Consider the following 24,592-nt stretch of genomic DNA (forward strand, 5'->3'; position numbering starts at 1 on the left):
AAGTCATTTCTGTATTTTTCAAATTGCAAATATTTCAACATGTTTAAACATTGTCATGCTTTCAGTATTCATTCATTCAGATATTTCCTTCATTTCATTCATTTATTCAAAATGTTAATCTGATTGATATAAGTGATTGTACCCTAAAATATTTTTAAACATTTCAGTGCTGATAGCATAATTTCATTCTATTAAATTTTAATAATTTGTGTTACATTTGGAGATTACTACCAAGTCTTCACCTTTGTTAATGCTGATCACTTGTCATTAATATTTCATTTTGATTGGCCATTTCTATTTTTGACGTGGGTACAGTTTTTAATGGATTGCTATTTCTTAAATATTACATGTAGGTGAATGCTAATGTTTTTGGTTAATATATGTGGAAAGGGTAAAAGTAAGTTAGGTACTTGTCTTCATAAATTATAAACTATTTTGAGATAGATATGCTGTCAAAATAATAATGGTATAAGTAATAATGTAAAATTGAATATCTATTACTTTTGGTTACCTTTAAGTATATTTCTATTCCCAAAGGTGAGGACAAACATTTTTTAAACCTGAATAAATAGAGAAATAAACACACACATACATATATATATATATTGAATCTCATTTCTTTTGACAAAATAGAAGACATTTTTCATGCCTAAATTTTTAGAAAATTAATTGTTACCTATTTCATTATTTTAGGAATACTAGTGATCTTCACTTTTTAAAATGCTTGCTCCTATGTTTATTATAATTAGAATTATTTTCATAATTTTGAAAAGCAATGTATTTTTATAATTTTTCAGTGGCTGTGTTTAAGCTTTAGAAGGGAATTGCCAACAATTATTTACATTTTAAATTGCATTTCTATATAAGATGAAAGTAATGTGGAAAATTTTGTTGAATTTCTAAAATTTTCAGCACAACTTTGTATGCCGAGGCTTTAGTAATGCTAAGAATATTGTGTTATTGTTTATGCATTTTAAAAGTTACAAAAAGGGATATTGTTAAGATGCCAGCCACATTAAAAGTTAGCTTAATATACATAAAGTGCTTAAAACTAAAATCAGAGAATACATGTTAGTATCAGTTGAAGCTTGTGGTGGGGATGAGGAAATGTATTAATATAATGAAGATAATATATAGTGCTTTTCTGCCAAAGTTAAAGTAGCTGGTTACGTTGTCAAAATATCTCCATAAAGTAAAAGAAACCAAGGCATTGAGAAATCTGTTGACTTGAAAAAGTGTAGGTAAGTAACCATCAGAGTCAGTGTTACCCCATCCTATTAGGTAGTTGGCTGTCTCTCTTAGAATTTGGTGACCTAGGTTAAGTCACTACTACTTCATAGTTATATAACATTTGGTAAGTCAAGCTTTCTTTGAGTGACAGTATAGCTGTGATTCTTTTTATTGAAATGGATTTCTATGTTTGCTTATCTCTTTTAGAGGCAGTGCTTCTAAGTTATATTCAAATTATTTTGAAAAATCAAAATCCGGAGTTTTTGTAAGCAGTAATAGTAGCAAAAGAAACTCAGATCGGAACATTGCCATTTATTCCCTGCACAAATGACATGCAGTCAAAAATATACAAGCTATCACAAACAGTATCTATTTTTAGTTCAGTTCAATGCTTAATCTAGTTTTATTTCTTTTTAAGAACCATGAATTTATTTGGTGTTTATAACTTATTCAGCTCCTTATCAGGTATTCCAAAGATCCTCTATTTTTAACAATATGTTACTATCTATACTAGTGGATTGAGAATCAAGTTATGTTATTTTTAAGAGAACATTTTATATTAAATTACATATGTCAGAATCTATAAAGATTCTTGTTTCCATAGTAACAGGTTTTTCACACTTGTGCATTTAATATATTTGGTATTCATATAGAATGCTAATTTTGAAAACTGCTACAGTTGTGATTTAACTCAAATTTTATTTTATAAATTAATTTTAATAGGTTAATTCTTTGCTTAGCTAATAAACTGGGAAGCCAGTTTGGCTTTCCTAATGATAATTAAGCAACAAATATGACTCTAACTCAAAATACAGCTCAATTAAAATAGTTTTTAAAAAAGTTTTTCTTTAGTTATAAATATTTTAGTTGCATATGTCTTTTAATTTCAAAAAATCCTGATATGGGATCTTTGATTTTTAATTTTATACATTTGTTTTTTTAAATTTTGGCAATTGGGTCTATGAGAATAATTTATTGTTATATTTACATCGTACTATATATGTCAATTCATTCTTATCCAGCTCATTGCTAGTTCTGATTCTTAAGTTTATAAGTAAAATATTCAATCTTGAGGCAGGCATGATGGCCCACACTTGTAATCCCAGCATTTGGTAGGCTGAGACAGGAGGATCACGTGTTTGTGGCCAGTCTCAGCTACTTAGTGAGATCCTTTGCAACTTAGTGAGACCGTGTTTCAAAATTAAGAATAAAAAATAGGGTTGGGGGTTTAGCTCAGAAGTAGAATCCCCAGTACTACAAACAATAAAACAAACAAACAAAAAACCAACCCAAAACCAAAAAAATCCAAAACTCAATCTTGTGAAATATAGGAATTAACCATTTAACCATTATCTGAAAGCGAATTGAAACTGTTGCAAAGTATATATGCAAAAACAGTTTCTAATTGAGGAAAATCACTCTTTAGACCATATTTCTTCAGAAAGGACACTTTCTCAATGAATATTTAACATAGTTAACTCTGAACTCTTTCTGATACTGGAGCCTGGAGGAAAAAGGATTCTTTTGGTTGAAAGCCAATTCAAAAATTTCATTTGGCCTCTCAATTTTAAATTTCTTTCACAACAAATGTTTTATCAGAAAAATAGAAATGGATGACCATCTGCTGAAAGCTCCATTAAATGGGAAGTAGCCAAGGTAATGGAGAGCCAACAACATTAATGACTATAAGAGAATAATCGAAAACTAATTATATTGGATAAAATACAGCATCAAAATGGCATCCTTATGTGTGTGGGATTATAGGCGTGCACTACCACATCCAGTTTAGTGGTCTCTTACTGAACCTAGTTAGATATATGATGCTTTTTATAAAAACCTGCCACCTTTGCCGGGCGTGGTGGCGCATGCTTGTAATCCCCGCACGGAGAAAGGAGGATTGCGCAGGTTTGAAGCCAGCTGCGCTGCCTTAAGAGACCCTGTTTCCCAAATTTAAAAAAAGTATAAAAATAGGTCTGGGAGTGTAGCCCGGAGGTAGAAGGGTTTCCAGGAACCCCAGTACCACCAAAAATTAAAATAAAAAAATAAAAAATAAAAACCTGCCACCTTTTATGTATGGTACTAGAGAGCGGCACATTCACTTGGGAACATAGATGCATTTTAAGAGTTTACTAGTAACTCCTAAAGACTGTAATGACCAATGAGTTTTTATTATATTCAGTAGTATATCTTCGATTATTGCTACCTTCTAGTCTCTGTTTATGGACATAAGATCTACAAAAAATCATACTGGTATTTCGATTGAGATTGCAGAGAATTTATAGATCATTTGGGAGAAAATTGACAATAGTATTGTGTCTTCCAACTTATGGACGGTGTCTCTGTTGTTATTAGGTCATCTTTGATTTATCAGTGTTTTTTGGCTCTTGCCTATACATCCTGCACATATTTTGTTAGATTTCTACCAGATTATTTCTTCAGTGCTAGGAAAGTAACACCTAATTTAAAAAAATCTAGTTATTTATTGTTAACATAATAACTAAAGTTTTTTTTTTAATATTGACTTTGTATCCTGCATATTTACTAAAATAATTTGTTAATCTTGGGAACTTTAAAAATGAATTTTGTGGTCTTTTTTATGTAGATAATTAATATTGTGTGCAAATTGAGATAATTTACTTCTTTCTGAAACACGTGAGACATATTTATGTCTTATTGTGCTACACAGTTATTCGTAGGCACACAGTGCTTCATAGCTCATAAGTAGGATAAGCACGTCTAGGCGTTTGTGTAAGAGTGTGTAGGGTGAAGTGGTCCACCATGAGTCCTGAGCATCCCTGAAAATCTGTGCTGAATATGCCAAGAATACAAAGACCTGACTGCTTTTTACCTGCTCTATTTCCCCGAGTTGTGCTGTAGCTAGCTGCCTTGAGGGATGAAGTAATGACTCCCCAGACAAAGAGCAGATGAGCAGACTTCCTCTGCCTGTTATAAAAAATGAAAATTTTCCCAAGCTCAGTGTTTTCATCTGTGACAGAAACCCACATAGAGCAGAATATCCACATAGGCCCCTCTGCCAGGGGAACATGTAGGGCAAGGTGAACTGTTACCAACATAATGCCCATGGATTATGAAGTCCTTCATCTCTGACCTAACATCTTACATCTTCTACTACCCATGAAACACTTACAGGCTAGCTTCATAGCTTATAAGTAGGATAAAATCCCAAACTCTTAACATTTTTGCCTGGGAGGCTGAAGGCATTGCTGGCAGCGTGCACAGGAGCCACATAGGGACCCTTAGGCTCACGCTTTTGCAGGAGCTTGGGGTACAGGAGGAACACAGCAGCACCACCCTGGAGTGAGAAGCAAAGCAAAAGAAAAGCCCTCTCACCCCACATCCCTCCCCTGCAGGCTGGCTGCCCCTTCCCACCAATCCCTATGCTTCTGCTCAGGAAGTAATGTAGCCCCCTGGCAGCAGTGGCTGTAGTTGCTTTTGTGTGTTTGTTCAGTTCTTTAATCTGGGTTCTTACAGGTAGGGGGTAAACACTCAAATTCAAAAAGCTGAAGTGTGGGTGGAGCCTCTGGGCCTATTCAGTGTACTCTTGTTCTGGCTTCCTCTGCTAAATGTATAATTGGTATCGATGCTTTGACATTTTTAAGCTGTGAATGCTTATAGATTTAAAAGAGATTTTCTCTTTATGGACTGCTGCCTGTAGAGAGGCAATCCAACAAAAACAATGGATCATCCTAGGAGGAAAAAAAAAATTATAGCTTTAGTTAAAGGCCTGGTAGGTGCTGAGAAACTCAGGTCATTTCCCAGTACAGCAGTGCCACCTGCCTGACCCAGCTACCAAGTGCACCTTTTTTTATTTTTCCCCCCTTTTCTTTTTTTCTTGCTGTGTTGCCAAAGTTGCCCTCTTAATTCCTGATCTGTCTGGCTAAAGTTTGCTTTCTTAAAATTTTGCAGTGCTGGAGACTAAATCCAAACTTCAACCTTCAGGCATGTTAGGCAAGCACCTACCACTGAGCTAGGTATACTCCTACCAGGTGCACTTTTTTTTTTTTTTTTTTTTGGTGGTACTGGGGATGGACCTCTTCTCCGGGCTAGACTCCCAGACCTATTTTGTATTTTATTTGGAAACAGGGTCTCTTAAGCCATCAAGGCTGGCTTCGAACCTGCACAATCCTCCTGTCTCCACCTCCCAAGCGCAGGGATTACAAGGGAGCACCACCATGCCTGGCAGTTTCACTTTTTATAAAAAGCTGATAGCAAGCCAGGCGTGGTGACTCACGCTTGTAATCCCAGCATTTGGGAGGCTGAGACTGGAGGATCTCATTTCGGGGACAGACTCAGTTACTTAGTGAGGCCCTTTGCAACTCAGTGAGACCCTCTTTCAAAATAAAGAATAAAAAATTGGGTAGGGGGTGTAGCTTGGAGGTCAAATGCCCCTGGGTTCCATCTCTAGACCCGCAAAACAAACAAACAACGAAACAAATAAATAATAAAAATATGATAGCTATTTGCCAGTTGCTAAGCTTTTCTTAAAACGAAATACCTGACCTATAGATACCTTGTGGCTCTCTGGTGTGATAGCCCTTCTTAGGGTAGGTTTACTAGGGCTCTGTGGTGAACAAGGAGAAAGCTCAGTGGATCTCATTAATCAAATGAAAATAGTATGTGCATGGATATAGGTGGCCTGGACTTAGTGTTATTCTGGTTCTGCATGATGGGGTGGAAGATACCCCTCTTGGAGAAAAACTTCTCTCTCATGTTATTGCCTGAAGAAAAGGCCCTGGCCCATTGGGTTTGGGCCTCCCTTCACAGAGGCTCCTGTGAACACCCGGGCCTGGTTTACTGATGGTTCAGCTGTGTTGAAAGCTGATGCAACTGTTCTGTGTCAGTGCCAACTACAGAAAACGGAGAGGATGGAGTCTCTCTGTTTATGTAGATCTGGCCAATACTCCCTTTGATTAACCTTGTTGCACTTTTAAAAAATTGACTCTTGGCCTATTACCAATAGCCAAATCTTCAAGTCTGCCTATTAGAAGACTGGAAGATAGAGCTTCTCTCTTTGGACTTAAAACTATGAAAACAAATTGAACCTGGCAGTCAGACAGTCTGGCTCACTCAAGCCTGCAATTTGCATATTTTCATTTCTACTTTGATCCATACTGGGTGCGGCAACATATTCACATAGCATACCTGGCAACCTCTGTGTGCTGGATTTTGGAAATGAGGACTTCTCAGCATCTCTCTCAGCTTAGAAAATCTCTCTTTCTGAGAGAAAAGGAGAGTGCCTTTCCCACAGCCAGGACTAGCGGGTTTTTTCCTGTTTCCTTTTCATAGCTCGAATGGGTTTGCAGCAGTGTCTTAGAGTGGCAGGGTTTCTTATTCTTCCTCAGTGGTCTCAGACCTTCTGCCCTTCTGCCCCCGCCATGTTAAAGTTGGTAGAAAGAATCCTGGCTGGATTTCATGGTTCCCTCAGTGGCTTTATTCTTCTCCACCTGTACCATGAGGTATGCTTGCTTGGGCTTTTACTCTGCACTGTCTGTTTTTGTGAACATCTGGTGAGGTCTGTAAAGAACCTATAGAGAGACATAAATTCTCTTTGCATATGTGCTCTCCATGGGTTCTATATTTTGTTGCCAGCACCCACTCAGCTTTTAGCAATTCATTAACAATTTTGGCTAAATTATTCTTTCTGGTGTCTATTATTGACTTTTCCAAGAACCTGAGTGCTGAAGCCCAATATGTCTTCACTTAGAGTCTGGATTGGTTGCTTGCCTTACATGTCTGATGAGTTCAAGTGAAGTTTGTATTTGCAGACTGTTTTCTCTTGTTATTATTATTGTCAGAGTGTAAGCTATGTTCTTTCTAGCTTTCTGTTTCAAAAATGGAAGTCAAAATTTTATTGGCATTTTGATTGGGATTGCATTGAATCTATAGATCTTTTGGAGAACATTAACATCTTTTATTTTTGTTTTTGATTTGTGGTACTGGGGATCGAATTCAGGAACATTCTACCTCTGGCTTACGTCCCTATTAAGTTATTATGAAATATGGTCTCACTAAGTTGCAGAGGGCATCCCTAAATTGCTGAGACTGGCTTTGAGCCTGTAATCCTCCTGTCTCAGCTTCCCAAGTACTGAGATCACAGGCATGCATCACCACACTCAACTGAACATTTACATCTTTATGTTGAATCTTCTGATCTATAAACACAATATACCTCTCCATGTATTTGATGTTGTCTTTAATCTGTCTCAGTAATATTTTGTAAATTTTAGTGAAAGGCCTCATACATGTTGTGTTAGGTTAGAAAATGTTGGACTCATAACATTTTTTGTTACAATTATAAATAGTATTTAAATTTTTTGATTTGGCATGTATATAGAAATAACTGTTAAATTTTGTATTGGACTTAAACCTAATCTTGTTAGTTTAACTAATTAATTTTTTCTTGATTCCATATGATTTTCTTCCCATTCAATCAAGTTTGAATAAACAGAGGTTTATGTCATCCTTCTTAGTCTTGGCACTTTTGGGGGGGACTGGCCTTATCACCATAGCTAAGATCACAAATACAGTGTCGAGCAGAAATGGCAAGAGCTTTTCTCCAGATCTTTTGGGGGAAAACATTCAGTCTTTTTCTATTAGATTTTATTTTTCATTAAAGAAGAACAAATTATGTCATTTGCAGGAAAATGGATGGAATTAGAAAATATATTAAATGAGATTAGTCAGTCACAAAAAATTGAAGGATCATATGTTTTCCCTCAAATGTGGAAGCTAGGGAGAATTAGGATACAAAAGGGATCCCAGACAAAGAAGGAAAAAAACCCGAGTGGAGTGATGGAGGAGGTCTTAAGGGAAGGAGATGGTGGGGGAGGGAGATCGGGTGAAGGCAGTAAACTTCTCTCCACACAGTATACATTTGCTTGCAAACTTATTAACGCCAATCTCAATACCATGCACAGGGAGAGGGAAGGAGCAGGGCAAGAGCTGGAGGGAGCTTACAAAGTGCTGTGTGCATGTATGTGTCTTTTCGCTGTGAATTTCATTGTGATGTATGATTATAGTTTACTAATAAAAGTAAAGATTTCATTTTACATGCCTGGTTTTCATAAATACCACATTTCAGGTAGATTTGGTTTCTATTTTTTCTGCATTTATTGAGAACTTTTATCAGGTATGTACATTAGAAATTTAAAATATTTTGTCATGTATTTAGATGTTCATATGGCTTTTTTCCCCTGTTATCTATTAATATGGCTTTTCTGTAGATTTGAGTTTTGAGTATTAAATCAACCTAGCATTTCTGAAGTAACTCCCGTTTGTTTATGGCAAATACCCTTTTAGATATTGCATGATTTTATTTGAAATTATTTTGATAAAGTCTTCCTATGTGTTCATGATGGATATTGGTGCGTCATTTCCTTTTATTGTAATGTTTTGGTCAGGTTTTAGAATCAAGACAATTTTAGACTCATAAAAAGAGTTGAAAAGTATTCCCAACTCCCTATCTCTGAGGAAGTTTGTGTAAAAGTAATATTAATCCTTCTTTAAATGTTTGTTAGAATTCAGTAGAGAAGCTGGTAGTGTACTCTTGTAATCCCAGTACTTGGGAGGCTGTGATAGAGGATCACAGGTTCAAGACCAGCCTCAGCTACTTAGTGAGGACCCCTGCAACTTAGTGCGATCCTGTTTCAAAATAAAGAATAAAAAGTAAGATAAAGAATAAAAAGTAAGGCTAGGGGTGTAGCCTAGAATGCCCGTGGGTTTAACCTCTAGTTTCACACACACACACACACACACACACACACAAAAAGAGGCTCCATCCTCCCCTATTCCATACCCTCTGATTGGTCACCTTAATTGCTTCACTATAGGGCCCTTTCTATAGCTCGACCACTTCCTGACCTATTTTTATATTTTTATTTGGGAACAGGGTCTCTTAAAGCCAGAGAGGCTGGCTTCCAACCGGCGTGATCCTCCTGTCTCCGCCTCCCAAGCACAGGGATTACAAGCGTGCACCGCCATGCCTGGCTTAAGATATGTAGAACATGGACATAATTTTTATAAAATTATAGATTTAGGTTTTTCACCTTTTATTTGTTCTGCTTTTGCCAGGTGTTTTTTCCCCTTTTCCTCTTTCTTTTTGGAAAAAAAAAAAATTTCTCTTCTCAAGTTGCTAGCAATATCTTTTAGTTTTCTTGTTTTGGTAGTTCTTTCAAGTTTTCTTATATGCTTGTTTAACTTTTCAGAATTACTTACAAGTAGACATGTATAATGTTAGAACTCTACTACAACATAGTTTCCACTGGCCCCTTTAATCTTGAAGCAGATTTTTACTTCTGGGTTTTTATTTTTTAATTTTGCTTTTTTTTTTTTTTTTTTTTTTGCAGAACCCAGGGGCATTCTATTTCCATGCTACACCCCCAGCCCTATGTTTTATTCTTTATTTAGAAACAGGGCCCACGTAAGTTGTGGAGGGCCTCACTGTAGCTGAGGCTGGCCACAAACTTGTGATCCTCCTGCCTCAGCCTCTCAAGTACTGGGATTACAAGTGTGTGCCACCATACCAAGCTTTTACTTCTGTTATTTTATTGTAACCTCATAATAAACTATTATTCTTTTTGTTTTAAATAGCCAATTCTTTTCCAAAAAATCTTTAAAATAAAAACATTTATATTTAAATATATATTTGGCTGGAATATATTAGCCTTCTTCATTTGTTGTACAGGTTCATAGCCCTGCATTGCCTGTTGTCCTGCACCTGAAAAGAGTATTTTCATAAAATGTGTTTAGTTTTCTAGTTGCTAGTGGCCTAATACCAATCATTCTCTGTTAGGTTGGAAGTAGAAGTTCTAAATCTGTTTTTAAAACTTAATTAGTTGCCGGGCATGGTGGCGCACGCTTGTAATCCCCGTGCTTGGGAGGCAGAGACAGGAGGTTCATGCTGGTTTGGAGCCAGCCTCGCTGGCTTAAGAGACTCTGTTTCAAAAAAAAAAAAAAAAAAAAAATATATATATATATATATATATATAATAGGTCTGGGAGTGTAGCCCGGAAGTAGAAGGTCTTCCAGGAACCCCAGTACCACCAAAAAAAAAAGAAAAAAAAAACAATTAGTGTGTGTGTGTGTGTGTGTGTGTGTGTGTGAGAGACTAGGGATTGAACCCCCATGGGCTTTCTATCTCTGAGCTATACCCTCAACCTTACTTATTATTTTGAATCAGAGTCTCACTGAGTTATGGAGGTCCTCTCTATTATAAGTTGCTGAGGCTGGCCACGAACCTGTGATTCTCCTGTCTCAGTCTCCTAACTACTGGGACTACAGGTGTATGCCAACATGTCCAGGCACTGTAAAAATTTTGTTTATTTAATTTTGAAATAGAGTCTCAATAAGATTCTGTTCACAGGCCCCAAGCCTATTATCCTCCTCTCTCAGCCTTCTAGTTACTGGGATTACAGGTGCGCCTCACTGCACCTTGCTAAGTTACTAAGATTAAAGTTATTAATATCTTTGTTATTTTGCTTCTTATGCCTTATTTCTTATGTGGAGACTAACAATAGGCTAGTAATCTATATCATGTAGTTCAGAGTTTTGATGTTTAAAATATCTGCCCATACTGGGTTTGGTGGCTCTTATCCCAGTGCTAGAGAGGCTGAGATGGAAGAATGGCAGGTTCAAGGCCAGTGTTAGCAACTTAGTGAAATCCTCAACAACTTATTCCCTCTTTCAAGTAAAAAAAAAAAAAAAAAAAAAAGTTAAAATGGCTTGGGATGTAGTTTAGAGGTTAAATCCACAGTACTAACCAATCAACTGACCAACCAACAAATAAATACTAAATCTGCCTTGGACAATTTTTTTTCATAAGCGGTTTCATTATATCATGTCCTTTTGGATGAAAAGATAACACTGAAAAAAACAGAGAAAAGATCACAACTGCTGTACAGATGGATGCCTTTTCAGATTTATTTCTTCTCATTTTTAGTCATTTTTCTCTCCTTCATAGATGGTATTATATAGACCCAGAGTTAGTGAATTTTTTTCTGAAAAGAGCCAGATAATAAATATTTCAAACTTTGTGAACCATATAGTGTGTATTATATTCTTATTTGTTTTCATTTTCAACCCTTTAAAAATGTATAAACATTCTTAGCTTGAGGCACATATGCTTTACTTTGGTGACTTTTATTGTGTGTGTTTGTGTGGTACTGGGGATGGAATCCAGGTACATTCTACCTCTGAGCTATACCCCCAGCCCTGTTTTACTTTTTATTTTGAGACAAGGTCTCACTGAGTTGCAGAGGGCCTCACTCAGTTGCTCAGTCTGGCCTCAAATTTACAATCCTTTGCCTCAGAATTCCAATATTGGAATTACAGGTGTGCGCCTGGCTAATTTGGTGACCTTTGATGTAGACCACCACCACCTTGTTCAAGGAACCTTCTCTGCCTCTTATTTTTACCAGAAGTCTTTACTTCTTACTTCATAGAAAAATCAAGATTGAATTTTGTCAACTTGTTTCTGTATATGTCTTCTAAAAATGTATTTATATCTATAGTTACTTGTCTGTCTTTCATTCTTATGTGAAATAAAGGTATATGCTTGTCCTTTGATTTAAGTTCAAAGCTACTTTGTACATTTCTGCTTTTATTCATATCTTATTTCTACCAAGTTCATTCATACCTTGTTCCATTTTTATCTCATACACATTGCCTTCCCTGACTCTGCAAGCAGTGCTCTTCCAACATGGGCATGGGGTTCTCACTCTTCCTGCTGCTTTTTATTTTGTATTTATGACATCTCAAACTGTTGATTTGCCAGGGAAAAGCCAAACCATCACAACAACATAGATGAAACATTTTCAATGTAGTTTAAATTGGAAATGGAAAAAATGTCTTTTAACTAGTAATATACATAAGTATAAGGTGTTTTTATGATGACCAGTCATTTTGCAGTCAGATGTGGCCATGTTTTTCTTTTTCATAAATTTAATGTGCACGGCTGAAGTCAAGATGGAGTAATATGCGTGAGAGCCATGCCCCTGGAGGATTGTGGATGACTGTGGTGGGGCCTTTACAATGGGAACCATAGGTGGTGGTATCTTTCAAGCAATCAAAGGTTTTCGCAATTCTCCTGTGGGAGTAAATCACAGACTAGGAGGAAGTTTGACAGCTATTAAAACCCAGGCTCCAAGTTGGGAGGTAGCTTTGCAGTTTGGGGAGGTCTGTTTTCCATGATCAACTGTAGTATGGTTCAAGTTAGAGAAAAAGAAGATCCCTGGAACTCCCATCACTAGTGGTGCCTTAACTGGAGCCATACTGGCAGCAAGAAATGGACCAGTGGCCATGGTCGGGTCAGCTGCAATGGGCGGCATTCTCCTAGCTTTAATTGAAAGAGCTGGTATCTAGTTGACAAGATTTGCCTCTGCGCAGTTTCCCAATGGTCCTCAGTTTGCTGAAGACCTTTCCCAGTTGCCTTCAACCCAATTACCATCCTCACCTTTTGGAGACTATGGGCAATATCAGTAGGACTTCTTTCCCAGGATTTCTTTAACAGAATGAGCTGTAGTTCAAGAAGGATTTCAGAAGATCAAGTTGTTTTTAAAACCATAGGTGGGACAACTGTGGCCAAATAGGCCATGAAGAGACATTTAGCACATTTATTTATTTATTTATTTATTTATTTATTTATTTATTTATTTTTGGTGGTACTGGGGTTCCTGGAAGCCCTTCTACCTCTGGGCTACACTCCCAGACCTATTTTTACATTTTTATTTGGAAACAGGGTCTCCTAAGCCAGCGCGTGGGGCTGGCTTCGAACCTGCGCGATCCTCCTATCTCTGCCTCCCAAGCGCGGGGATTACAAGCGTGCACCACCATGCCCGGCTACTTTTTTTCTATTTAAAGAAACATGGAGGGGTTATAAAAGATACTGCATTTATTTATTCACACTTGGATTGAATTTGTGATAAAAAATAAATGTCTAATATCATTAAAGGAAAATATAGTAAGTGCTTAGAAGATGAAGGACCATAGGGCAGATAACAGAGCAGAAGGGCCATCATTTCCTGGAGACTTCTCTGCCTGATTTTATGTGTTCTGTTATTCAAACAATAAAAAGCTCCTAGAACTTACTCTTACTCTTAAGATAAGTTGTAGAGTTTTGTTTTTCATACTTAACATATTTCAAATAATGCATGTTTTTTACTAGTCCTTCATCTCACTGAAAGTGAATTATGTATTAGAAGAATTACACAGAGTCGACATGAATCATTTCACAGTGAAATGCTATATGGTTTGAAGGATATGGTAAAATATTTTATCTTTTTCTTTGAAAGTAAAATATGCTATGTTTTGGTTTTTGAAGATGCCAGATATAAAATTGTTACCTTTAGGGCTACTGATCATTATAAACCTCACCAAAAACAACTTGCTTCCAATATACCCAACTCTACATAAGAACAATTTGTGCAGGGGAAAGTTTGGTGTTTATTGTGTGCTTGACAATAAAATGTATGCTGTTTTTAATATGAAAAAAATAAATTTAATGGCTTCCCTCTCCAGTGACAACATATTAAAATTAATGAATTAGAACATCTAAAGCAAAAATACTCTGTAGTGGGGACTAAAACAGCAAGAATGAAAATTATTTTTTTAATTTTAATTTTAGGAGTCAGACTAGATCTAGGCACATCGCGTGGCAGGCGGCACGGCACAAATCTGCCGACGCATGTCCTTTCTGAGCTTCAACACAGCTGTTGTCCTAACCACCCTCTTTCCCTCATCTCCTTGTAGTGGTTTGTATTGGTATTTTGGGTTATGCTGGGGATGAAAACAACAACAAGAAAACTCTTCCTCATTTTTATTATGATGTTACAGGCTTAAAATAGGAGACACACCAACTGCTGTGTACATATATGTTTCTGTCACTGTGAGTCTTATTATGAGGTATAATTACAATGCACCAATAAAAGTGTATTAAAACAAAGCTGTGGCATGAAGTGGCAATGGCTTCCTAAGGATCACTCTTCTGCTAAAAAACATGAAGGGCATTAGGCTTCTTAACTATAGATGAGTCCATTGATTAAAGAAAACACTTGAACGAATAAGGTTACTTGTAAAGAATAAAGACATATGAAAAAGCTACATGTTCTTACAACAGTTTGTTCTATTCTTTTTTTTCTGTAACACAGTTATTCCTCCCCCGCTCCCCACACAACAGATTTGTAATGTAAGAATAGAATCATGGTGCAGCCTGTAACTCCCAGAGGTAAAACACACAGTACTAAATTTCCATCTGTAGATCTTACTTTTCAGATTTCATGACATGTTCTCAGAGTTAAATTGAAATTTGAAATAATTAAGATTTTAAGAATTGATGTTAGCCGGGCGGGGTGGCGCACACTTGTAATCCCCGCGCTTGGGAGGCTGAGACAGAGGAGGATCGCACAGGTTCGAAGCCAGCCTCAGCTACTTAGTGAGGCTCTCAGCAACTTAGTGAGATCCTGTTTCCAAATAAAATATAAAATAGGTCTGGGAGTATAGCCCGGAGGTCGAAGGCCTCTGCGGTGTTCTACCCACAGTACCACCCAAAAAAAAAAAAAAAATTGATATTAGGTCATTCTCTTAAGTGGTTTTATCACATATTATTTATAGTCTATATTTAGATTAGGTATTATTAGGTAGAATTATTCTTTGATTATTTCTTTTAATAATATATGGTATAATTTGCCTTTGTATTTTAAGTTTTAATTACTTGCTTTGGTATTCTTTGATATAAATTATTATTGGTGCATTGTATTCAGACATCTTAATAGGATACAAGATAGTGGAGACATACATGTACACATCACCCAATTAGCCCTTACCCAATTCCTGCCTCATTCTTTCCCCTTCCCTCCTTCCCATGCTTGACAGTGATTGACTTTGATATGTTTGTTTAAGTATATAATGTGCTTTTAGAGAGTTTCCCTCTTCCCCTCTCCCATCTCCTCGGTTAAGTCACCTTATTTGCTCATCTATAGAATCGCCTTTTTCATCTAGAGTTCCTCCTGTTATGCATTTCTTCCTAGCTTCACATATTAGGGAAAGCATCCTATTTCTTATTTTTTGTGACTGACGAATCTCACTTAGCATAATGTCCTCCAGTTCCATCCATTTCCCTGTAAATGATGTAATTGTGTTTTTCTTTATTCCGTTGTGTACATATCCCAAAGTTTTGTATTCTGTTCATTTTTTGATGGACATCTTGGCAGGTTCCATAGTTTGGCAATTGAACAGAAGTGGTAATAATGGACATCCTTGTCTTGTTCCTGTTTTAGGGGAATTCTCAAAGTTTTTCCCCAGTTAATATGATGTTGGCTGTGGGCTTATTGTAGATTGCTTTTATGATGTTGAGCTTTGTTTCTTCTATTCTGATTCTCTGTAGTGCTTTTATCATAAGTGGATGTTGGATTTTATAAAATGCTTTTTCAGCATCTATTGAAATGATCATGTGATTTATGTCTTTGGTTCTGTGTATATGATGAATTACATGGATTGATTTTGGTATGTTGAACTAGCTTTGCATCCCTGCGATGAACTCTACCTGGTCGTAGTGTATGATTTTTTGATGTGGTTTTGAGTGCGTGTTGCTAGTATTTTGTTTAGCAGTTTTGCATCCCAGTTCATCAAAGATATAGGCCTATAGTTTTTGTTCCTTGAGCTGTCTTTATTTGATTTTGGTATTAATGTGATGTTGGTTTCATAGAATATATTTGGGAGAGTCCCTTTTTCTATTTCACACACAAAAAATGAGGAGCATTGGGATTAGATCTTCTGTAAAAGTTTTATAAAAATTCATTTGGGAAACCATCTTGTCCTGGGCTTTTCTTTGATGGTAGGCTCTTTATTGTTATTTCAATCTCTTTGATTGCTGTTGTTTGGTTTCAATTTTCTTTATCTTCTTTACTCAGTTTATGGAGGTTGTATTTATTTAGATAGTTGTCAGTTTCCTCCAGATTTTCCATTTTGTTTGAGTATATAATTTTTCAAAGTAGTTTTGTTAATCCTCTGGATTTCTATACTGTCAGTAGTGATATCTCCTTTTTCATCTCTTATCTTTGTAATGTGGATTGATTCATTCTCTCTCTCTCTCTCTCTCTCTCTCTCTCTCTCTTTTGGTTAGGTTGGCTAGTGGTTTATCTATCTTGTTAATTTAAGAAACCAGCTCTTGTCTATCTTATCAAGAAACCAGCTCTTGGTTTTGTTGACTTTCTGTGTTGTTGTTGTTTTTATTCTCTACTTCATTGATTTCTGCTGCTTTGATTTTAATAATTCCCTATCTGTGTGTGTGTGTGTGTGTGTGTGTGTGTGTTACTGGGGGTAGAACCCAGGGGCTTTTCTACCTCCGGATTATACTCCCAGACCTATTTTATATGTTATTTGAAAACAGGGTCTCACTAAGTTGCTAAGAGCCTCACTCAGTAGCTGAGGCTGGCTTTGAACCTGTGTGATCCTCCTGTTTCAGCCTTCTAAGCACTGGGAGTAAAGCGTGTGCCACCACACCTGGCTATAATTCCCTGTCTTCTACTGGCTTTGGGGTTAGATTGTTCCTGTTTTACAAGGGCTTTGAGGTGTGTCGTTAGGTTATTTATTTGGCCATTTTCTGTTTATCTTATGTGAGCACTCAGTGCTATGAATTTTTTCTTAATAGAGTCTTCAAAGTGTCCCAGAGGTTTTGATATGTTGTATCTTTATTTTTGTTTTTTTCTAGAAATTTCTTGATTTGACCCCTTACTTCTTCTATGACCCATTCTTCATTCAGCAGTGTGGTGTTCAGTCACTATATGTTTATGTGGTTTCTCTGGGTCTTATAGTTGATTTCTAGTTTCATTCCATTATGGTCTGAAAAAACATAGGGAAGTATGTCACATTTTTTGAATTTCCTAGTGCTCACTTTGTGGCCCAGGATGTGATCTGTTTTGGAGAAGGTTCCGTGAGCAGCTGATTAAAATGCGAAAACTGCTGTAGTTGTGTGGAATATTCTATATGTGTCCAAGAGGACAATTTGATTAATGGTGTTCTTTAGGTATGAGGCATCTTTTCTGACCATTTGTTTAGAAGATCGGTCTCATGGTGTGAGAGAGGTGTTGAAGTCTCCCAGTATTATTGTATTGGGATTTAACTGTGACTTCATGTCACAAAGAGTTTGTTTAATGAAAGTAGCTGCATCTATGTTTGGGGCATAAATGTTGATTATCGTTATTTCCTCTTGCTATATTGTTCTTTTTACCAGTAAAAAATGACCTTCTTTGTCTCTTCTAATAAGCTTTGGCTTGAAGTCTAACTTGTCTGATATCATAGTTGCTATTCCTGCTTGTCCTCGAGTTCCATTGGCATGGATTAACTTGCTCCAGCCCTTTACCTTAAGTATGTTTCCATCTTTATTTGTAAGGTTTGTTTCTTGCAGGCAGCAGATGAATGGATTCTGGTTTTTAATCCATTTTGCCACTTTATGTCTTTTTATTGGGGAGTTGAGGCCATTTAAATTCATTGTGATTATTGAGAGATGATTTTTAATTCCTAACATGTTGAGATTTTACTTTTGTTTGAAATACTGTTTGTTCTTCTTTGCTTAGTTGTCTGCTGGATGGAAATTCTTGTTTCTCTGGTTCTGGAGTGTATTATTTTTTATTTACAGTTAATCTCTTTAGAGCGTATAAATCTTTCGCCTTTGATTTCTTTTGAAATGGACTTTCACTCTTGAATTTTTCTTTTCTCTCCCCCCCCTTTGACAGACTTATAATAGTATTAACAATGAATGTTTTATCTGAGTAAGTTTCTTAAGTTAGTTTTGAATTAAATATTTAGATATATAACGTTAGTCATTCAAAATTGAAATTAATTTTATATGTCAGAATTATTCAAAATTGAAAAAAGATAGTATGAGTGATTCAGAAGAATTAGTAAGCAATAAAATATTTTTAGGTACATGCTTGGTATTAAACTTGGATTCAAGAATATTTCACCCAGAATAAAGAAAAATTATTGATATCATGATGCTTATGTCAATTAATTGAATCTGTTCAGTCACAGATGAAATCTTTTTTCCTACTTGAATCAAATAGGTGTCATCTTCCTCTTCTTGAACATGGTAATGTAATAAAGATATTTTACATAAGTTGAAAATATACTTGTTCCACTAGCTTTAGAAAAGGTACCAGAAAAGGTGTCATCACATTGATTTGTGTTATCTGTGGAAATTACTCTGTGCAACATTAGGTGATTTAACATTTGAGATTTTTCACTTGTCTTGGGAGATCCTTGATTTGTAGTAATTTATTTGCTGAGGCAAGAGTATGAAGGACATGTTGGTGTTACTGATGATCAGGAAGGGAGTCAGTTGGCTGATATATCAGTCAAACGCTCTCAGTCTCTCACAGTTCTTTATATTCCTCAGATCCTCATTATTAATACGAAATGTAATAAATGTTTGAACACTAGGAAATTCTTGAAGTTTTTATTTCATTTAGTGTGAGAGATTTGATTTGACTCTTGTATAGTATATATTCAAGCAGTTTGGAACATTAGGAGCATAATTAGACATAGGGAAGCCCAAGACGCTAAGCAGCTGGGGATGGTGGTAAAAATTAAGGGAATAGCCTCGAGAATGGAAGACAGTAGTTAGAGTCAATTTAAGGATACAGAAGCAGTGAGGTTTGGTGAGAGATTTGTGGCTGACTTGGCAAATTAAGTGAATGGTAAGTCTACTCATTGGAATATACTTCTTAAAAGGAATGATTTTGTGAGAGATGATTATAAGTATACTTTGGAGCAGGTTGTGGTAGGGCTTGCCTGTGAGTACTTGTGAGGCTTAGAAAGGATCTTGGCCTAGCGTGGGCGCATGCGTGTAATCCCGCCCTTGGGAGGTGGAGACAGGAGGATCTCACACACACAAAAAAAGAAACGATGATCTTGAATTTGAGGATAGCCTGGACAACCTACGAAAGCCTTCAACAACATAGTGAGATCCTGTTTCAAAATTAAAAAAAAAATAAAATAAGGCTGTGGTTGTAGCTTGGTGGTATAATTACTTGTGATTTCATTTTAATTAAAGTAATTTTCTAATTTGTCTTTTAATAGCTAAGTTCATAATGCAATTTATAGTAAACTCATTTGTAAACCATTTGTGTAAACTGTCCATAAATGTTGAAAAGTTTAATAATTTTAAGTACTTTGTGGTTACTGTATAAACTAGCTTTCTCTTAGAAAATAATGCTATTTGTCTTGCAGCTAATTTAACAAAGGCCTACCAAGTATTTTGGGCTTTTGTTTTTATTTTTACCTCACAAATATTTATTAGCTTTATTTCTACTTATTAGTGTCAGAGTTATAATTTTCGAGTATGAATGTTAGAAGCCAAAAGGAGGTAGTCATTGTGACTTGTACTTTTTTAAAATTGTGTTTTTAGTTGTTCTGAAAATCATTTTATTTAATTTAGTTCAGTTCACTTTTGATGTGTTTTCTCTGAGGAAATTGCTACCCAGTATTACAAAAGAGTTACCATTCTTTATTTCTAGAGTTTACAATATAGTATTTGGATATTTAGGGTGAATAAAACTAAGAGAAGTATAAAAATAACCATTATGGAGAATTTTCTAAAAGATGTAATAATGTGCTATTAAGGTTCAAAAGAGACCATCTGGTTTGAAGAATCTGAGCAGGTTTCATGAAATAGGGTGAGGGGTGAAAGAACAGATGTAATTTTGGAAAGTAGAGTTGAAATGAATAGCAATATAAGTATTTAAACGACTTAGTTTTTGAGCTTGTGGTTTTAAAATCCTGAACTGTTTGGCTTCTGCTTCTTTCAATGACTTTTTAAAATTTTACTTACTGCTGATAATGATGATGAGATGGACCTGAATAATTTAAACTCTGGAAAAATAAACCTGAATAATTTAGACTTCATTTTAAAAATAAATTTTATGATTAACTTGCTGCTCTAGCATCCAATCAGCTAGTTTATTCAGGATAGGAGTATTGTTGTAGTCTTGACTAGATAGGAGGATGACATAGAATATGCAGATGTACAGAACTGAGAGGAACAAAAGAAACCACTTAGTTCATTCCCATTTTGAAAATTAGGCACCAGGATCAGAGAGATAAAAGAGTTGCCTGTTTGTGTACACATACTTACAGTGATTGAGTTGGTCCTGTGTAGGTCCGTGTCTTTTTAAAGCAGTCCATTAGGACTGTTTGAAGCAGGCCACTAATTCATTTTGTTGTGGTAACTGAACATATAATTTGTATGGAATCTGTATGCTCTCCAGACAAATCAGTCCAGTTTCCCCCCTGCCTCTCTTTTGACCTGGATAGAAATGGAGGAGATTAAAGGAGAATTCTTGGGTTGTATGAAAAAGCTGGCCAGGGACCTGAGTCCAGAAGTCTGTTAGAGTGATCTGAAGGAGCATGCCTCCTAGCAGTACCCTGCAGAAGTGTGACTGTTTGCCACATGCTGTGGGAGGGACTGGAGATGAGATTGGGCCTCCCTACCCTTGTTCTGCCATGGAACAGAGGCTGGTAAGCCTGTCCTGTTGGCCCATGTGGTTGCCTAGTTTACCTCTGTCTTCTGCACAGGCAAAACAGCTGAGGAGGGCTGGAGCCAAGTAGGACCAATATTGGCCTGTCTGCCAAGGTACTAGTACTTGTGATTCCTCCCGGATCCTTTGGCAAGTGGCTTTGTTTGAAGGCTCAAGGCCAAAAGGCCTGTATCCAAGCTTTTTGTAGAATAAGATTATTTTTTGTTTTGAATCTAGGAGTTTAATAGGTCTGCTATTTGGGTACTGGTCTGTATTCTCAAAAGGGCTTTCATTTGTTTGGGGTCCCTTTGGCATATGACAACCTCCTACCTAAATCTCAAGGCTCCTACAGAGAGACTTTTGTCTGTGGATGAGTGCAGAATTCTTGTTGTAGGAGGACATGAGTGGGTGACCTCCTATTCCACCATCTTGCTGGCCAGAATATTAATATTTTAAAAGTTAACTTGTTTTACTAAATAAATCACTGATTGACAGATTTTAAAGTATTTTAGTGAAGTGAATAACTTTGGGCAGTGGGGGGATTTTTGAGCATTAGTCATTAAAATTTAGCACATATGGTCTAATTAAATGCCAGAAGAGATACGAGTAATATGCTGTGAAAATTCAGAAGATAGATAAATTGTTTACAATTTGAAAGACTAGAAAAGATGTTATGTGTAGGTAGTACTTGATCGAGTACTGAAAGATAAGTTTTTTCGGATGTTTAGAGATTAGGGAGGTGCAAAATGTTCAAGTTAGAGGGGAATAGTTGATATTCTAGTTTGACTAAAATGTGATCGAGTACTGAAAGATAAGTTTTTTCGGATGTTTAGAGATTAGGGAGGTGCAAAATGTTCAAGTTAGAGGGGAATAGTTGATATTCTAGTTTGACTAAAATGTGAACTCTGGATAAATGGGTAAATATATTGAATTGTATACACACCTTTGTTTCTTTCTCCTTAAAGTTTGCTAAAATGACCATAACATATTAAAATACCATAAGCCTACAAGAAGAAACAATGCAAGAAGAAGCTTTTCACCCCCATGGAATTCTGGAAAGACTCTGAATTAGAAGCATTAGATACTTTGGAAGATGAGGTAAAGAACCGAACTGAAAAGGGGGGATATGTTGGAGTTTTTTTTTTTTTAACAATTTTTTTATTGAACATAAATAGTATACATTTACATTATATTTGGTGCCCTCTCCCCCCACCCCCGTTTTCCCTTCCCTCCTCCCACCAATGGTTGTCCAGGTTAACCATGTCTTATTCATAATTTTACATATGTTCAGGTGTAGCCCCTCATTAATCAAGATCGGCCTTCCTCCTCTCCTATCTTACCATTCAAACTTTGCTGATATTTCTCCTCCATTATCTGGAGTCCCACTGGTATCCTCTGTGTTTCCTAGTTTGGGCATATTAGAGGAAACATATGTATCTTCTCCTTCTGTGCTTGGCTGATCTCACTTAACATAATGTTCTCCAGGGCTTTCCATCTTCTTGCAAATGATATAATTTTGTTCTTCTTTATGGCTGAATAGAATTCCATTGTGTGTATTTCCCACAGTTTTGCTATCCATTCATCTGTTGATGGAGATCTGGGTTGGTTCCATATTTTGGCTATTACGAATTGTGCTGCTATGAACATAGGTATGCATATGTTGCTGTATTTCTCTGAATTCAACCCCTTTGGAAAGATACCCAGGAGTGGTATAGCTGGATCATATGGTGGATCTATTCCCACCTTTCTTAGGAATCTCCACACAGATCTCCATAGTGGTTGAACTAGTTTGCATTCCCACCAACAGTGTAAAAGAGTTCCTCTTTCCCCACATCCTCACCAGCATTTGTTGTTGTTTGATTTCTTTATGCTTGCCACTCTGACTGGGGTTAGATGGAATCTCAGTGTAGTTTTGATTTGCATCTCCCTGATGGCCAGTGCTGAAGAACATCTTTTGATGTATCTATTAGCCCTTTGTATCTCTTCTTTTGTGAAGTGTCTATTTAGTTCATTTGCCCATTTCTTGATTGGGTTGTTTGTTTTGCTAGTGTAGAGTCTTTTGAGCTCTTTGTATACTCTGGATATTAGCCCCCTATCAGAATGGTGGCTGGTAAAGATCCTTTCCCATTCTGTAGGCTTCCTCTTTAGGTTATTGATAGTTTCCTTTGATGAGAAGAAACTTTTTAGTTTGATGTTATCCCACTTGTTTATTCTTGCTTTAATTTCCTGAGCTTTGGAGGTTTTGTTGAGAAAGTTACTGCCTGTGCCAATATGTTGTAGTGTTGAACCTATGCTCTCCTCTACTAACTTCACCGTCTCAGGTCTGATTTCTAAGTCTTTGATCCATCTTGAGTTGATTCCTGTGTTTGGTGAGATATAGGGGTTTAGATTCATCTTTTTACAAATGGTTAGCCAGTTCTCCCAGCACCACTTGTTAAAAAGGCTGTCTTTTCTCCAGCGTATGTGTTTGGCCCCTTTGTTAAAGATTAATTGACTAAAGATGTGTGGGTTTGTTTCTGTATCTTCTATTCTAATCCACTGGTCAGTATATCTGTTTTTGTGCCAGTACCATGCTGTTTTTACTACTATTGCTGTATAGTATAGTTTGAAGTCTGGGATTGTAATGCCTCCGGCGTGTTTCTTGTTATTGAGAATTGCTTTGGCTATTCTAGGTCTTTTCTTTCTCCATATGAAGTTTATGATTGATTTTTCTAGGTCTCTGAAGAATGTCACTGGTATTTTAATGGGAATTGCATTGAACCTATAGATCAGTTTTGGCAGAATGGCCATTTTGATGATATTTATTCTGCCTATCCATGAGCATGGGAGATCTTTCCATCTTCCAAGGTCTTCTTCAATTTCTTTCTTTAATGTTTTATAGTTTTTGTTGTAGAGGTCTTTTACATCTTGGGTTAGGTTTATTCCTAGGTATTTTATTGGTTTTGAGGTTATAGTGAATGGAATTGTTGTTTTTGTTTCTTTCATTGTGCATTCGTTGTTGGCATAAAGAAAGGCCACTGATTTCTTTAGGTTGATTTTGTAACCTGCGACTTTGCTGAATTTGTCAATCAGCTCCAGAAGTCTTTTGGTTGAGTTCTTTGGGTCTTCCAGATAAAGGATAATGTCATCTGTGAATAAGGATAATTTTAATTCCTCTCTTCCTATGTGAATTACTTTGATTTCCTTCTCTTGTCTGATTGCTGCAGCAAGAGTCTCAAGGACTATATTGAAAAGGAGTGGTGATAGTGGGCATCCTTGTCTTGTTCCTGACTGTAGCGGAAATTCTTGGATAAATGGGTAAATATATTGAATTGTATACACACCTTTGTTTCTTTCTCCTTAAAGTTTGCTAAAATGACCATAACATATTAAAATACCATAAGCCTACAAGAAGAAACAATGCAAGAAGAAGCTTTTCACCCCCATGGAATTCTGGAAAGACTCTGAATTAGAAGCATTAGATACTTTGGAAGATGAGGTAAAGAACCGAACTGAAAAGAGGGGATATGTTGGAGTTCTTACAGGCCATCACATAGAAGGTACATTGCCTTCTCCCCCTACACATATTTATGCTTCCACTGCCTATACTTTTTTTTTTTTTTTTTTTTTTTGGTGGTACTGGGGTTCCTGGAAGCCCTTCTACCTCTGGGCTATACTCCCAGACCTATTTTTACATTTTTATTTGGAAACAGGGTCTGCTAAGCCAGCGCACGAGGCTGGCTTCGAACCTGTGCGATCCTCCTGTCTCTGCCTCCCAAGCGCGGGGATCACAAGCGTGTGCCACCACGCCCGGCCGCACTGCCTATACTTTAATAAATAAATTATGCCCCAT

At 36.6% G+C, this 24,592-nt stretch overlaps 1 protein-coding gene and 1 pseudogene across 9 annotated transcripts in view; both read left to right on the top strand.

Moving 5' to 3' along the window:
- Positions 1-24,592, top strand: part of COG5 (component of oligomeric golgi complex 5) — a gene marked incomplete at both ends in the record, with an annotated part of 279,247 nt that overhangs the window by 76,864 nt on the left and 177,791 nt on the right. The gene's annotated exons all lie outside the window — the stretch shown is intronic.
- On the top strand, positions 12,239-12,730 carry LOC308266706 (mitochondrial import inner membrane translocase subunit Tim17-A-like; annotated as a pseudogene). Its single transcript has one exon. The product of its transcript is annotated as a mitochondrial import inner membrane translocase subunit Tim17-A-like (transcript).

This window comes from Muscardinus avellanarius (genome assembly GCF_963383645.1).
Source record: "Muscardinus avellanarius genome assembly, chromosome: 9".
NCBI lineage: Eukaryota > Metazoa > Chordata > Mammalia > Rodentia > Gliridae > Muscardinus > Muscardinus avellanarius.